The following is a 16,387-nucleotide window of genomic DNA, read 5'->3' on the forward strand; positions in this document are numbered from 1 at the left end:
CAGGCCCTCACCTTCTGTACCTGGACTACCATAACCCCCCCATCTAATTAGGCCCAGACACGAAGTCAGACATAACCTTTAAAAAATCTGATCACATCATTTTTTTGGTTTTAAAATCACCGACATCCAGTCTCATGTGTTTCTGGTAAAGGTCTAAATGTACAAATATCTTTCAGAGAAAGGTGTTTGCCAGTATTTATCAAGAATTTAGGCGCTACCCGGACATCGCTCAGGGTGCCGGCACCATGAAGATCTGGACTTCGGAGCACGTCTTTGACCACCCATGGGAAACTTACAACAGCTGCAATGCAGAAATACCCAAACCCTATGAACCCAAGTGTGGTTGGAGTTGATGTGTTGGACAGACATATAGATCCCTCTGGAAAGTTGCACAGCCACAGACTTCTCAGCACAGCGTGGGGACTGCCTTCCATTGTGAAGTCTCTTATTGGTGCAGCAAGAATGAAAACATATGTGCAAGAACATTCTGTAGTTGATCCTGTAGAGAAAGCAATGGAACTTAAATCTACTAATACTTCATTTACAAACATGGTTTCAGTAGATGAGAGACTGATATACAAACCACATCCTCAGGATCCAGACAAAACTGTTTTGACTCAAGAAGCCATAATCACTGTGAAAGGCGTTAGCCTCAGCAGTTACCTTGAAGGACTGATGGCAAGTACGATATCCTCAAATGCTAGTAAAGGCCGAGAAGCAATGGAATGGGTAATACATAAATTAAATGCTGAGATTGAAGAACTGACAGCCTCAGCAAGAGGAACCATAAGGACTCCAATGGCAGCAGCAGCGTTTGCAGAGAAGTGATCATGACAGTTGGTAGACAACATCGAGTACTCCAGGTCTCTCCAAGCTGACTATATATTTATTTGTTATTTAAAAAATACAACTATATTTTGGGGTTTTGTTTTTTGTTTTTTGTTTTTTTATAAGTAGGTGTAAGGCTATGTGACTTGATCTAAACAGATGCAGGGCCTCTAAATAAAAGGGATCATCTGAAATTAATGTTGTTTGAAATTACTATCTTGATTTTGAGGGTTCCAGTATTTCTGTGAAAACTGAACAAGAACTTCTTGGAAACTGGTATTGATATTCAGTCTCCTTAAGGTAGAATTTTCCAGCTTTTCATACATTGGAACTCCACCTGACTTTGGACCAACCCCAGAACAGAGCAGAGCCACCTCCTATAGACACCCATTGCCCTGCTGCTGTACACTTCAACAGCTTGCACAAGGGAGCTCACTTAAAAGGAGAAATTGTGTAGTTTTAAAATATATTTTGTGTTAAATACCTTACTCTGCTATAAACCACCATTAAAAACCAGTGTTTTGATTTGGTAGTTAAATATTTTTGGAGTGAAAAATTATCACTGAAGTAACATGACTCCAACAAAAGTATGGTTTCATTATAAAAGAGTACAGTATTGATTTGCCAAAGTTTTGTGACTTAGTAAAGGTATTAACTTCCTTGGATTTGTACTTTGTGATTTAGTATGCTGTGTCGTGGGCTGGTTATGTTAACCGAAAAAAATAAAGTAATTACCTGAGTTTTGCAGCGCTCTAACTTAAACAGAAGAACAGCTGTTCACATCTTTTAGCATTTCACATTTGCCTAACTTAAAAATTGCCATGTGTCAAAATCATGGTTTTGTAATTGCTAAGGCATATGTCAGGTTATTTGAATATAATTACTCTTTGAAGTAATTGTGACCACAAAACATCTTTTTTACATGAAGGAGCTGTACCTCATTTGAAATTACTCAAATGATGTCTTGCTCTGAGGCATAAACCCCAGGTACTTAGTGCTTTTAATAATATGGTACCACTGCAGGATTTGGGGGTGGTGGGGAAGAACAAAGATAATGGTAGGGGGAGGCTTGGCCTGAAACTAACCACTACGTGAATTGCACTGCAGGTTTTACTTATGGGAATTCCTTATTTGGGATGTCAGGATGGCAGCTGCAAACTGAAAAACAATCTAGTAAATGTACTTTGTTTTATATATTGTAGCAGGCAATTAACCACTAAAATAGCTTTGACATTTGCAATTGTTGCATAGAGTATTTTTGTTAGAAGAAGATTAGCTCTTGCCTTTATTTTACAGTGCTTAGTGTGATAAACTTCGTCATGTTTCCTATCAAAGAGACCAGTTAATATATGTACATAAACCACAGAAATAGTATAACAAACTATTTTTAAATTATCGTTTTCCTACTTAAACATTGTTTAGCTTAAGACTTCTTAGGACATTTGTAAAAGCAGGTTAAATTTAATAAGGTTTCTGATTATTTTTTTGTAACCAGAGATAGTTTTTACAAGTGAAATAACATTTCAGCTAAATAAAATATCGCTAAATAATTGATACTTGATGAAAATCTGCTTTGTACAATTTCTGCAAATTATCCTTGTTCTGAAAAAGATGTAATGCCCTAATGATAGAGATTTTAAAATCCTTATCCTTTGGGTTTTTTTTAAACTCTGACCTAATGATAAAACTCTATAAATTTTCATTTTCCAGTGCAGTTACCTTTTTAAACATAAATGCACAACAAATAAATTTAAGAGAACTAAACTGGAATAAGTGTTCATAAATGAAACCCTGGGACTATTTAATACTAAAGTTGATATGTGGATTAAGAAAAACTTTTATTAGTAAAAACTTTCTTTAAAAAAAAAAAAAAAAAGAATTTAGAAAACATGAAGTCCTTGCCCATGCCTATGTCCTGAATGATATTACCTAGGTTTTTTTTTAGGGTTTTTATGGTTTTAGGTCTAACATTTAAGTCCCTAATCCATCTTGAATTAATTTTTGTATAAGGAGTAAGGAAAGGATCCAGTTTCAGCCTTCTACATATGGCTAGCCAGTTTTCCCAGCATCATTTATTAAAGAGGGAATTCTTTCCCCATTTCTTTTTATCAGGTTTGTCAAAGATCAGATGGTTGTAGATGTGTGGTGTTATTTCTGAGACCTCTGTTCTGTTCCATTGGTCTATATCTCTGTTTTGGTACCAGTACCATGCTGTTTTGGTTACTGTAGCCTTGTAGTATAGTTTGAAGTCAGGTAGCATGATGCTCCAGCTTTGTTCTTTTGGCTTAGGATTGTCTTGGCAATGCGGGGTCTTTTTTGGTTCCATATGAACTTTAAAGCAGTTTTTTCCAATTCTGTGAAGAAAGTCACTGGTAGCTTAATGGGGATGGCATTGAATGTATAAATTACCTTGGGCAGTATGGCCATTTTCACAGTATTGATTCTTCCTATCCATGAGCATGGTGTGTTCTTGCATTTGTTTCATGTCTAAAACACCAAAAACAATGGCAACAAAAGCCAAAATTGACAAATGGGATCCAATTAAACTAAAGAGCTTCTGCACAGCAAAAGAAACTGCCATCAGAGTGAACAGACAACCTACAGAATGGGAGAAAATTTTGCAATCTACTCATCTGACAAAGGGCTAATATCCAGAACTTATAAAGAACTCAATCAAATTTACAAGAAAAAACCAAACAACCCCATCAAAAAGTGGGCAAAGGATATGAACAGACAGTTCTCAAAAGAAGACATTCATACAGCCAACAGACACATGAAAAAATGCTCATCATCACTCACCATCAGAGAAATGCAAATCAAAACCACAATGAGATACTGTCTCACACTAGTTAGAATGGCAATCATTAAAAAATCAGGAAACAACAGGTGCTGGAGAGGATGTGGAGAAATAAGAACACTTTTACACTGTTGGTGGGACTGTAAACTAGTTCAACCATTGTAGAAAACAGTGTGGAGATTCCTCAAGGATCTAGAACTAGAAATACCATTTGACCCAGCCATCCCATTACTGGGTATATACCCAAAGGATTATAAGTCATGCTGCTATAAAGATACATACACACGTATGTTTATTGCGGCACTATTCACAATAGCAAAGACTTGGAATCAACCGAAATGTCCATCAATGACAGACTGGATTAAGAAAATGTGGCACATATACACCATGGAATACTATGCAGCCATAAAAAAAGGATGGGTTCGTGTCCTTTGTAGGGACATGGATGAAGCTGGAAACCATCATTCTCAGCAAACTATCGCAATAACAGAAAACCAAATACCGCATGTTCTCACTCACAGGTGGGGATTGAACAATGAGACCACTTGGACACAGGAAGGGGAACATCACACACCAGGTCCTATTGTGGGGAGGAGCGGTGGGGAGGAATAGCATTAGGAGATATACCTAATGTAAATGACGAGTTAATGGGTGCAGCACACCAACATGGCACATGTATACATATGTAACAAACCTGCCCATTGTGCACATGCACCCTAGAACTTAAAGTATAATAGAAAAAAAAAAAGAATTTAGAAAAGAAAGCCAGGCCCAGTGACATGTGACTATAGTCCCAGGTACTTGGGAGGCTGGGGCAGGAGGATCACTTGTGGCCAGGAATTGGAGTCCAGCCTGAGTAACATGATGAGATCCCATCTCAAAAACAAAGCATAACAAAACAAAACAAAAAAACCCCTACTGGTTAAAAGGTATATATATTTGTGAGGCAGAATCTTACTATGTTGCCCAAGCTGGTCTCAAACTGCTGGGCACAAGGGATCCTCTTGACTTAGCCTCCCAAGTAGCTGGGATTACAGGCACATGCTACAGCACCAGTTTAGTTGTTCTACTTTTATTTATTTATTTAGTTTTATTTAAACTGATTTTATTTATTTATTTATTTATTTATTTATTTATTGAGACAGGATCTTGCTCTGTTGCTCAAGCTGGAGTGCAGTAGCACGATCTTGGCTCTCCTCAACCTCCATCTCCAGAGTTCAAGGGATTCTCATGCCTCAGCCACCTGAGCAGCTGGGAATACAGGAGCACGCCATTGTACCTGGCTATTTTTTTTTTTTTTAATTATTTTTAGTAGAGACGAGGTTTCACCATATTGCCCAGGCTAGTTTTGATTTCCTGGCCTCATGTGATCTGCCTTTGTCTGCCTCCCAAAGTGCTGGATTACAGGCATGAGCCACTGTGCCTGGCCCAGCAGTTCTACTTTTAAGCATCCATCCTCAGCAAGTAGTTGTAAGGAAAGTGTTATATATGAGAGATGTTTATTGCAGCCTTATTTAAGATAATGAAAAATTGGAGGGAAACCTAATGTACACATAGGGGAAGAGTTAAGTAGTCATTGTATATCTATTCAATGAAATATTTTGTAGCTACTAAAAATTCTATTTTATAGCATGGGAAAGTGTTTATGCTATAATGCTAAGTAAATATATTAAAATATAAAACTGTGTTAAAATTCAAAATCACAACATACAGAAGAAGAGCTGAAGCCTTCATTTTTCTCCTCTCATCTCCATCACCCCACCCTCAGGTGAGATAGAGAAGTGGTCTAAATGGGAGGATAATACATCCTCATATTGCCTTCTACTACTGACAAAAGCTAGTCTTTGAAATGCCCTAAGAAAATGATTTATTGTAATAGGAAAGAAATAAGTGTTTTCAATGCTTTGGTATTTCTATGATTTGTGTGTGTGTTTGTTTGTTTGTTTGTCTGTTTGACAGAGTCTTGCTCTGTCTTGCAGGCTTGAGTACAGTGGAACAGTCTCAGGTCCCTGCAACCTCTGCCTCCCAGGTTCAAGCGATTCTTCTGCCTCAGCCTCCCGAGTAGCTGGTATTACAGGCGCCTGCCACAATGCTGGCTAATTTTTGTAATTTTAGTAGAGACAGCGTTTCACTATGTTGGCTAGGCTGGTCTTGAACTCCTGACCTCAAGTAATCTGCCTGCCTCGACCTCCCAGAGTGCTGGGATTGCAGGCATGAGCCACTGTGTCTGGCCTAAAAATTATTATTTTTTAATCAACATGTAATAATTGTACATATTTATGGGGACAGTGTGATATTTTGATACACACTGTGTGTCATATTGATATATACAATATGTTATGATCAATTCAGGGTAATTAACGTATCCATCACCTCAAACATTTATCATTAATTTGTATTGGAAACCATTAAAAATCCTCTTCTAGCTGTTTAAAAATATACAATAAATTGTTAACTATATTCACCCTACAGTGTTACAGACTACTAGAACTTATTCCTCCTATCTAGCTGTAATATGATATCCATTAACCAACCTCTTTTATCCTTCTTCCTAGCCTCTAGTAACCATTATTCTCCTCTATACTTAAATGAGCATAACTTTTTAAGGTCCTACATATGGACATATGGGTGAGAACAGCTTCTTTAGCTCTTGTATATGAGTGAGAACATGTGGTATTTGTCTGTCTGTGCCTGATTTATTTCCCTTAAACGAATGTCCTCCCAGCTCATTCATGTTGCTACAAATGATAGACTTTTATTCTTTTTATAGCTGAATAGTATTCCATTGTGTATATATACCATTTTTTAATCCATTTATCTGTTGATGGACACAGGTTGATTCCACATCTTGTCTATTGTAAATGTTGTTGCAGTAAACATGAGGGTGCATATATCTCTTCAATATACTGATTTCCTTTTCTTTGGATAAATACCCAATAGTGGGATTGCTGGATCCTATGGTAGTTCTACTTTTAGTTTTTTAAGGAATCTCCATACTGCTTTCTGTAATGACTCTTGTAATTTAGGTTCCCACCAGTAGTGTAAAAAGTCTCCCAGTGAAGAAAAGCCTAGGACCAGGTGGCTTCATGCTGACTTCTACCAAATCTTTAAAGAAGAACTAACACCGATTTTTCTCAAACGATTCCAAAAAATTGAAGAGGAGGGAATTATTCTAAACCCCCTGGTCTATAAGATCAGCATTACTCTGATACCAAAACCAGACATGGACATGACAAAAAAAGAAAACAACTGCCCAGTATCCCTGATGAACATAGATGTAAAAATCCTCAACAAAATGCCAGCAAATGCAATCCAACAGCACATCAACAAGATAACACATGAGGATAAGTGGGATTTATCCCAGGGATGCAAGGATGGTTCAATATGTGCAAATCAATAAACATGATACCTCACATAAACAGAATTAAGGACAAAATCCACATGAGCATCTCAATAGACACAGCAAAAGCATTAGATAAAATTCAGCATCCTTCATGATAAAAGTCCTCAACAAACTGGGCATAGAAGGAATATACCTAAACATAATAAAGTCCATATATGAAAAACCTATAGCTAACATACTGAATGGTGAAAAGCTGAAGTCTTTTTCTTTAGGAAATGGAACAGGACAAGAATACCCAATTTCACCACTCTCATTCAACACACTACTGGAAGTCCTAGCCAGAGCAAGAGAAAGAAACAAAGGACATCCAAATGGGAAAAGAGAGAGTCAAATTGTCCCTGCTACAAAAATGTTACCTAGGAATAAGTTTAACCAAGGAGGCACAAGATCTCTACAATGAAAACTACAAAACACTGATAAAAGATATGGAAAAAGCCACACAAAAAATGGAAATACATCCTATGTTCATGGACTAGAAGTATTAATATTTTTAAAGTGACCATACTACCAAAAGTGATCTACAGATTCAATGCATTCCCTATCAAAATACTGATGACATTTTTCGTAGAAATAGAAAAAACAGTTCTCAAATTTGTATGGAACCACAAAAGACCCCAAGTAGCCAAAGAAACCCTGAGTAAAAAGAACAAAGATGGAGGCATCACACTATCTGACATCAAAATCTGTAATACTACAAAACTATAGTAACCATAACAACATGGTATTGGTAGAAAAACTTACGCATAGACCAATGGAACAGAATAAAGAAATCTGAAATAAATCCACGTATTTACAGCCAACCAGTTTTTGACAAAGGTGCTAATAATATACACTGGGCAAAGGATAGCCTCTTCAATAAATGGAGTTGGGAAAATTGGATATCCATATGCAGAAGAATAAATCTAGACCCCTATCTCTCATCACATAGAAAAATAAACTCAAAATGGATGAAAGATTTAAAGGTAGGACCTCGAACTGTGAAACTACTGGAAGAAAACAGAAGGGAAATTCTTCAGGACATTGGACTGGGCAAAGATTTTATGAATGCTTTACTATTTCTTTGTGGCACCCAAAGCATGGCCATTGAGGCATGTGGCTGTGATGATTAAAAAAGATGCATAAATGGGACAATTAAACACCAACAGGCCTCCGGGAAGGATTTCTAAGCAGGAGTGTAAGTAATAGTTGTGGGGTGGCCAGGCTGAAGTTCTTGGAATAATAAAGTCAAAGATTATCTTCAATATATATGGGAGCAATGTTAATGCACACTGAGGAAAATGTTTCTCTACATCCATGATATGTGCTTTATCTGTGAATTTCTCTCTTTCTCTCTTTCTCTCTCTCTCTCTTTGTGCATGCGTGTGTGTGTGTGTGTGCATTTGATTCAGTGATTACCTGCTGAACTGTCAGGAAGAAAAAAAGAAGTATATGTTTATCTCACAATGGTAGAGAGATCCCTTTCCATTGTTTATGGAATGTTATTCTAGACTCAGTAACTTATATTTTGGGAAACATCCTATTAAGGGTGTGTCCTGGGGATTGATAAGGAATGAAGAGGGCAGAAAGCAGGGGTCTGGGTGATTTTTTGGGTAGTGGTGGTGATTTTTCCTTCGACTATTGAAGCAATCACATTTGGTGCCTTGTTGGCAGTTTTTATTTTGCTCTGTAGTCTCCTTTCCTTGCCTCCAATCTCCCAGTAAAACCTGCTATTCTCTTCCAGCCTTGTGGGACACTCTTGTGAGGAGACTAAGAGGTGAGTCAGTAAAGGCACTGTAGGGCCTTTCCTACCTCACCCTTCCACCAGATCAGTGGGACAAATAGCAGCATTGCCCCGGGAAGGACAGTAGACCTGAGTTCCAGGTGCTGACAAGCAGAAGAAAGAGCTATGGCAAGAACAGAGCAGGGAGTGGGGGAGCAGGACACCATAGGGAGTGGGGGAGCAGGATACCCTAGGGAGAGGGGGCTGCCAAATGGATGACTCCAAAGTGCACTGAGACCAGTGGCTTCCTTTCCAAATAGATTAAACAGAGGTTTGACCTCAGGTTGTTCATTAGAACAATCTGGAGCTTTTAAATGCAGCTAATGCCTGGGCCTTGTAACAGTTGAATCTGAATGTCTGTGAATCTGGTCTGGGCATCAATGTTTTCTTTTTTTATTATTTATTTATTTATTTATTTATTTATTTATTTATTTATTTTTGAGATGGAGTCTCGCTCTGTTGCCCAGGTTGGAGTGCAATGGTGTGATCTTGACTCACTGCAACCTCTACCTCCCGGGTTCAAGCGATTCTCCTGCCTCAGCTTCCCGAGTAGCTGGGATTACAGGCGCCTGTCACCATGCCTGGCTAATTTTTTGTATTTTTAGTAGAGACAGGGTTTCACCATGCTGGCCAGGCTGGTCTTGAACTCCCAACCTCAGGTGATCTACCCGCCTTGGCCTCCCAAAGTGCTGGGATTACAGGCGTGAGCCACCACGCCTGGCTGGCATCAATGTTTTCTAAAGCTTCCTGGGTGACTCTAATGTGCAGCCAGGTTGAAACTACCACATTAGAGGAAGAGGATCATGAGTGGGAGAAGCTAACCTTGGGTAATAAATGTATCATATAAATCTCAACAGCAATGTTGCATAAAATTTACACATATTAACAAGTCTAGAAGGAAATATGGTTGATTCTCATGATGATAGTTGTGTTCCATAAAGTCTGTGAACACTGAATTAGTGAACACTGAGTCATTGTTTCTAGGGGAAATATGTGTGTGTGTGTGTGTATCTATATATCTCACATAGATACACATATATCATATATCTCACATAGATTATAATCTTAAATCCTAAAAACAAGTCATCTTGGTATATTTTATTTTCTTTATTTTACAAAGGAAAAAAAATGAGGTTCAAAAGTGTTAAGAGACTTGCCTAAGGCTGTTGTAATAAATGTCAGCATGGGCTGCCCCTGTATTACTGACCCTGAAGCTGGAGCTTCTTGCACTACTCTGCCCTGCCCCGCTACCTTCTGCATCCTCTGATCACATCTGAATGGGAGCTGAAACAAGAAGGCAGGGCAGGCCCTTCTTTGATGTCAGTTAGGAACATCCACAGGTTGGGCAGATGACTCAAAGTTTTCATTGCTGTCTGCATGTCCATGAATGACCACAAGTTTTGATTTTTGGGTTACAAATAAATTTTAGGGGTAGGCAGAATTTGCAAATACAGAATCTGCATTTGCAGATCCTCTGTACGGTGAGGATCAATTCTATATCATAATACTGGCAGTAATTGTATTTGGATAGAATTAAGTGACTTTTTCTTCCCTGTTTCTCTATTGTTCTAAAATGTCTTTAATGAGCATGTATTACTTTTATTTAAAAACGTAAAAAAACAAAAAATCTTGTCCATGGCTATCTCTGTGTATAGCCTAATTTCTTCTCAAAGTGTGGGCTTGACATAGTAACATCAGAAGTACTCGAAGAGTTAGTAGAAAAGGTAGATTCCTGGCCCTTTCCTTCCAAAACTACTAAAATAGAACTCAAAGGGACCTGAGAAACTGCATTTAACAAACGTTCCCAGATTATTTTTATGCATACTAAAGTTTTAAAAATGTTTGCTATAATGGTCTCCAAAGAGTGAGGATGAAATAAGGGTGTTTTAGATAAAGTAGCTGAAATAATTTACCACGTACAGGCCATTGATGAAAGAACTACTAAAGGATATACTTCAATACAAGAAAGGGATTCAACCTAGAAGGAAGGATTGGGAAGCATGAAGTAATGATGAGTAAAACATTTGGTAAGCATGAGGTGAATCTGAATAATTGATTTTAGCAAAAAAAAAGCAAAACAATTAAAAAATGAATAAAAGCAGAGGGAAATAAAAACGAGGTAAAATTAAAAAACACCAATATATAAACCAAAAAATAAAATTCTAAGCTCCCCATCCAACTGAATGGACCCCTAGAAACCTGAAAGAAAACAAAACAAAACACAACAAAAAACACAATGTCAGGTCATAATGGTAAAAGGGTCTGGACAGGCCTCATTATACTCTCCTCCCTCTGGAATTCAGGCACAACTGATCAGCATTAACATTAAAACAGAGCTCTTAAGACAAAATAGATTTCTTGTAGCAATAGATACCAAATTCCAACCTGACTAGTAAAGCATCACATGACAGGGAGCAGGCCCTGAAAGTATCTAAGTATTTTACATCAAAATATATTTCTTTGAAGTATTTTGAAATGGCCCTGCAAAGCTGTCTCCTGTGGGGGAAATTTACATTCTGTAAAGAATCCTCTTCCCTTTCCAGGTCTTTTTCAGAGCCAGAAGAGATTTAACCAAGAATCTGGCATCTTTTAAGGTCTGATGAGAGACATTTACCATCTATTATCTCTAAAGCCTGCTACTTGAAGGCTTCCTCTACATTACCAAGAACCTTGGTCTCTACAACCCCTTATCTTAACCCAGACACTCCTGTCTATCGAATCTGGGTCTTCAGATAAGAATTCTTTTGACCAATTGCCAATCAGAAAATCTTTGAATCCACCAATGACCTGTAAGCCCTACTGCTTCTAATTGTCCCACCTTTCCAGACCAAACCGATGTGTACTTTACATGTACTGGTTGATGTCTTAGGTCTCCCTAAAACATATAAAACTAAGCACTGTAACCTGACCACATTGGGGACATGTTCTTAGGACCTCTTGGGCCATGGTCACTTACATTTTGCTAAGAATAAACTTCTTTAGATATTTTACAGAGTTTGATTCTTTTCATTGGCAATAGATAACATGGAAAAAGTGGACATATGATTTGTGTTAAAGCATTCTGATGTTTTTGTAGTTTGAGAGAAGTAAAGAGATACTGATGAAACTTTTCAGAGGGAAACCTATGCATAACCTAAGGGTAATTCATCTGAGAATAAATATATAAAATATAATTTTGAAGTCAATAGGAAACAAATGGATTTAAAAACTATATTATCCATAAAAGAGAGTAAAAAAAGAAGTCACAAAGAAGCAAAGACTGGAGAAAAGGTATTTCAAGCTAAGGGAATTATGGGTAGTGTAATAGAAGTGAGGAAAATGCTCCATTGTTGAGTCTAAGATTTATCTTTAATCTACTTACACACTATTTACCGAGCTTGTTATGGTTTCTTGGATGTTGGCAGAAGATATGAGACTCCTGGGTAAGTTACAAAGGGCTATATTATCTATATCATGGCAAGCAACATGAGCATTGTCAGGGAGGGAAAAATTCTCCTCTGTCCTCTTAATTTCTTTAAATGGGGACTTGCAAATTAATCTGACAAAAGACAGATTAACAGGAGGAAAAAAAGTTTTATTTGTATGCATATGTCAATTAACCAAAGAAGCAGCTAGCTTCATTAAATGGTTAAAGTTAGAGGTGCATATACCTAACTTAGTAAGGAAAAGTGAGGAAGGAGAAAGGGCTTCTATGGTAAAAACAAATTGGTTTCTGGGGAACAAACTGGGAGATAAGAAAGCTGGTGATAAAGCTTGTTTATGTGGGCACTAGTGGTCTTTTGCATCTTCTCCATGGCCATATAACTCCTGTGGAAAGAGTATTTATGGTAGATGTGCTCTTGGCCTTTTCTTCTGGGGGTAAAGCCCACCCCAAAGAGGGAGTTTATGGTAGCCTCATTTCCTAGAAGTTGCTGCGTTTAGTCAGATAGGGGACATTCCAACAAGGCTTTCTGCATCTATTGAATCTCCAATGTTTTCAGCTTAAAATAATCTTCATACCCACTCCAGGGTTCTGAGTGGGGCCCCACATCCTTGCTCTTTGTCCCAGAGGGAGACATTGCCTCATCCCTGAAGGCTGCTTGCTTCAGACACAACCCTGAGAAATGGCCCTGGTAAAGATTAGTCAAGGCCTTGAATTCTTGGTACACCCAGCAAAACATGTAGGAGCACAAGAGACACACATAACTAAGAACCCATGAGTAAATTGGTTTCCTGGGCCATATGCTGCCTTGGGTTGGGGAAGAGAAAAAGGAGTGGAAAAGGAGGTGAGAGAAGTAGGGTAATTGAAAGCCCTGTTGCTGAAGGCCTTGTATGGGTGACATGCTATGGCATTTGATCTTTACCCTGCATATCAATCTCCAGCACAAATTTGAATTACTGCATTCCCAACAACAAATATTTTTTGTCATTTAATGCCAACATATGTATATTTATTTATAAATCATATACCCACACCACTACATTACTCTATCATGTGCACTTTAAAACATACATAAAAGTAGATTTAAGAAGGGGGAGTTAAAATACATCAATATATTAAATATTAGGTATAATATTTTCTTGGTGATTATAACCTAATTTGGGGACCATTACAGTTTAGCATAGATAATCTTTGGAAATGTATTCATGACATCACAATTTATTTTCTACGACCCGCTTACCAGTAACTGGGGTTTCTTACCAAAAATTGCTACAGTGAACATCCTTGAGCAGCTATTCTTGTTTAACTATGTCCATAGAGGACATTTTTTTTGTAATAGAAATGTTCAGTCAAATAGTATGTGCTTTTTACATTCTGGTGAATAATCTTAAACTGCCCTACAAAAAAGCTGCACCAATTTACTTTCCAAACTATAGTCTATAAAGACCACTTTTTCCACTCCTCCAAGACTAGGTATCAATCTTAAAATTTTTGTCCAAACCAATAGGTAAGAAATAATGCCACGTCAGGCCAGGTGCTGTGGCTCATGCCTGTAATCCCAGCACTTTGGAAGGTGAGGCGTGTGGATCATTTGAGGTCAGGAGTTCAAGACCAGCTTGGCCAACATGGTGAAACCCCATCTCTACTAAAATTACGAAAAGTAGCCAACTGTGGTGGTGCATGCCTGTAATCCCAGCTACTCGGGAGGATGAGAAAGGAGAATCGCTTAAACCTGGAAGGCGGAGGTTGCAGTCAGCGGAGATTGCACCACTGCAGTCCAGCCTGGGTGACAGAGTGAGACTACGTCTCAAAAAAAAAAAAAAAAAAAATTCGAACAGCCTTCCTGATATTTCTTCTCTTTCTTTCTTTCCTCTCTCTCTTTCTTTCTTTCCTTCTTTCTTTTCTCTTTCTTCTTTCTTTCTTTCTCTCCTTCTTTCTCTCTCTCTTTTTTCCCTTCCTTCCTTCCTTCCTCCCTCCCTCTCTCCCTTTCTCTCTTTTTCTCTTTCTTTCTTCTCTTTCTTTCCCTCCTTTTCCTTCCTTCCTTCCTCCCTCCCTTCCTCCCTTTCTCTTTTTTCTCTCTCTTCCTTTCTTCTTTCTTTTTCTCTCTCTTCCTTTCTTCTCTTTCTTTTTCTCTTTCTTTCCCTCCCTTCCTTCCCTCCCTCCCTTCCTCCCTTGCTTTTTGTCTCTCTTTCTTTCTTCTCTTTCTTTCCCTCCTTTCCCTTCCTTTCTTCCTTCATTCCTTCCTTCCCTCCCTTTCTCTCTTTTTCTCTCTCTTCCTTTCTTCTCTTTCTTTCTCTCTTTCTTTCTTCTCTTTCTTTCCCTCCCTTCCTTCCCTCCCTCTCTCCATTCCTTCCTTCTTTCCTCCCTTCCTCCCTCCCTTTCTCTCTTTTTCTCTCTCTTCCTTTCTTCTCTTTCTTTCTCTCTTTCTTTCTTCTCTTTCTTTCCCTCCCTTCCTTCCCTCCCTCCCTCCATTCCTTCCTTCCATCCTTTTTGAGACAAGGTCTTGCTGTGTTGCTCAGGGTGGCTTACTGCAGCCTCAACCTCCTGAGCCTAAGTGATCCTCCCATCTCAGCCTCCCAAGTAGCTGGGACCACGGGTGCACACTGCTGTGCCAGGCTAATTTTTAAATATTTTGTAGAGATGGAGACTCACTATGTTGCCCAGGCTGGTCTCGAACTCCTGGACTCTAGTGATTCTCCTGCCTTGGCCTTCCAAAGTACTGGAATTGCAGGTGTGAGCCATCATGCCCAGCCCAGTATTTCTTTAACAATGAATAAGTTCAAATATTTTTCGTTGGCTTTAAGCCTCTAAATTGCCTATTATCCCTCCTATGTCACTTTCTTTTTCTTTTTTTTTTGAGATGGAATCTTGCTCTGTTGCCCAGGCTGGAGTGAAATGGGTTCAAGTGATCCTCCCATGTCAGCCTCCTGAGTAGCTGGGATTACAGGCATGCACCACCACGCCCAGCCAATTTTTGTGTTTTTGGTAGAGACGGGGGTTTCACCATATTAGCCAGGCTGGTCTCGAACTCCTGACCTCAGGTGATCCACCTGCCTTGGCCTCCCAAAGTGCTAGGATTACAGGTGTGAGCCACTGTGCCCCACCAACATTTTTTTTTAATTAATCAAATGTATCAGTGACTTTTCTGTAGGTACTTATGCCTGGAGTGGCATGAAGTGGGTGTCTCAGCATCCATAGCCTTGATGACAGATTAGGAGTCAGTGTGAACAAAGTAACAAAGTAGACTTTATTGTTTGTGATGTGGGGATGCGGCAAAGCAAAGACCAGCAAAAGGGAGGCAAGGTAGGAAGCTCTTAGGATAGCCAGGTAGTTAGATCACATGGGAAATATGAGTATGGGCTCTGGAGTCAGACTCTGGGGTGCAGATCCCAAGAGTAATATTGATAGAGTGACTTTGGGAAGTGGGGCAGGTGACTGACCTTCCTGTGCCTCAGTTTCTTCATGTAGAAATTATTAGTATTTCATTGAAAGCTTAAATGAGATAAGATATCATGGTGCCTGGCATACAGTGATTGCTTTCTAGAAAAGAAATAAAGGGAACTTGAGCTAGGTTGTAGGAGAAATGGAAAGGAATAGACATACTGAAAGACAGAGTCTTTAGGCCTGGGAGACGAGTAAATGTAGATAAGGGAGATTGAGATAAGTGAACAGCATCTTTCTGTGATTAAGGTCAGGACCATATTAATGAAAGCAACAACCAAACACTGTGACCCTGTGGCACAGAGTTTCAACAAAGAGATCCTGGAGCCAGAGAGCTTGTCCAGATTCCAGCTGTACACACCCTCACTAGCTTTGTAACATTGGACAAATCAATGTCTTGAGTTTTTTTTTTAGGTGGGTGGCGGGGGGATTGTGTGGACAGAGTCCTACTGTGTCACCTAGGCTGGAGTACAGTGGCAGGATCTTGGCTCACTGCAACCTCTGCCTCCAGGGTCCAAGCGATCCTTGTGCCTCAGCCTCCCAAGAAACTGGGATTACAGGTGTGGGCCACCATGTCCAGTTAATTTTTATATTTTTAGTAGCGATAGGGTTTTGCCATGCTGGCCAGGCTTGTCTAGAACTCCTGACCTCAAGCAATCCACCTGCCTCAGCATCCCAAAGTGCTGGGATTTCAGGCATGAGCCACTGCGCCTGGCCATAATCAATTAATAGCTCTCT

The 16,387-nt window shown here is 39.0% G+C and overlaps 1 pseudogene; it reads left to right on the plus strand.

Annotated features, from left to right (window-relative positions):
• Positions 1-216: 216 nt before the first annotated feature.
• LOC707549 (PRELI domain containing protein 3B pseudogene) lies at positions 217-1,270 on the plus strand (annotated as a pseudogene).
• The last annotated feature ends 15,117 nt before the right edge of the window (positions 1,271-16,387 follow it).

This window comes from Macaca mulatta, chromosome 12, assembly GCF_049350105.2.
Source record: "Macaca mulatta isolate MMU2019108-1 chromosome 12, T2T-MMU8v2.0, whole genome shotgun sequence".
Taxonomy (NCBI): domain Eukaryota; kingdom Metazoa; phylum Chordata; class Mammalia; order Primates; family Cercopithecidae; genus Macaca; species Macaca mulatta.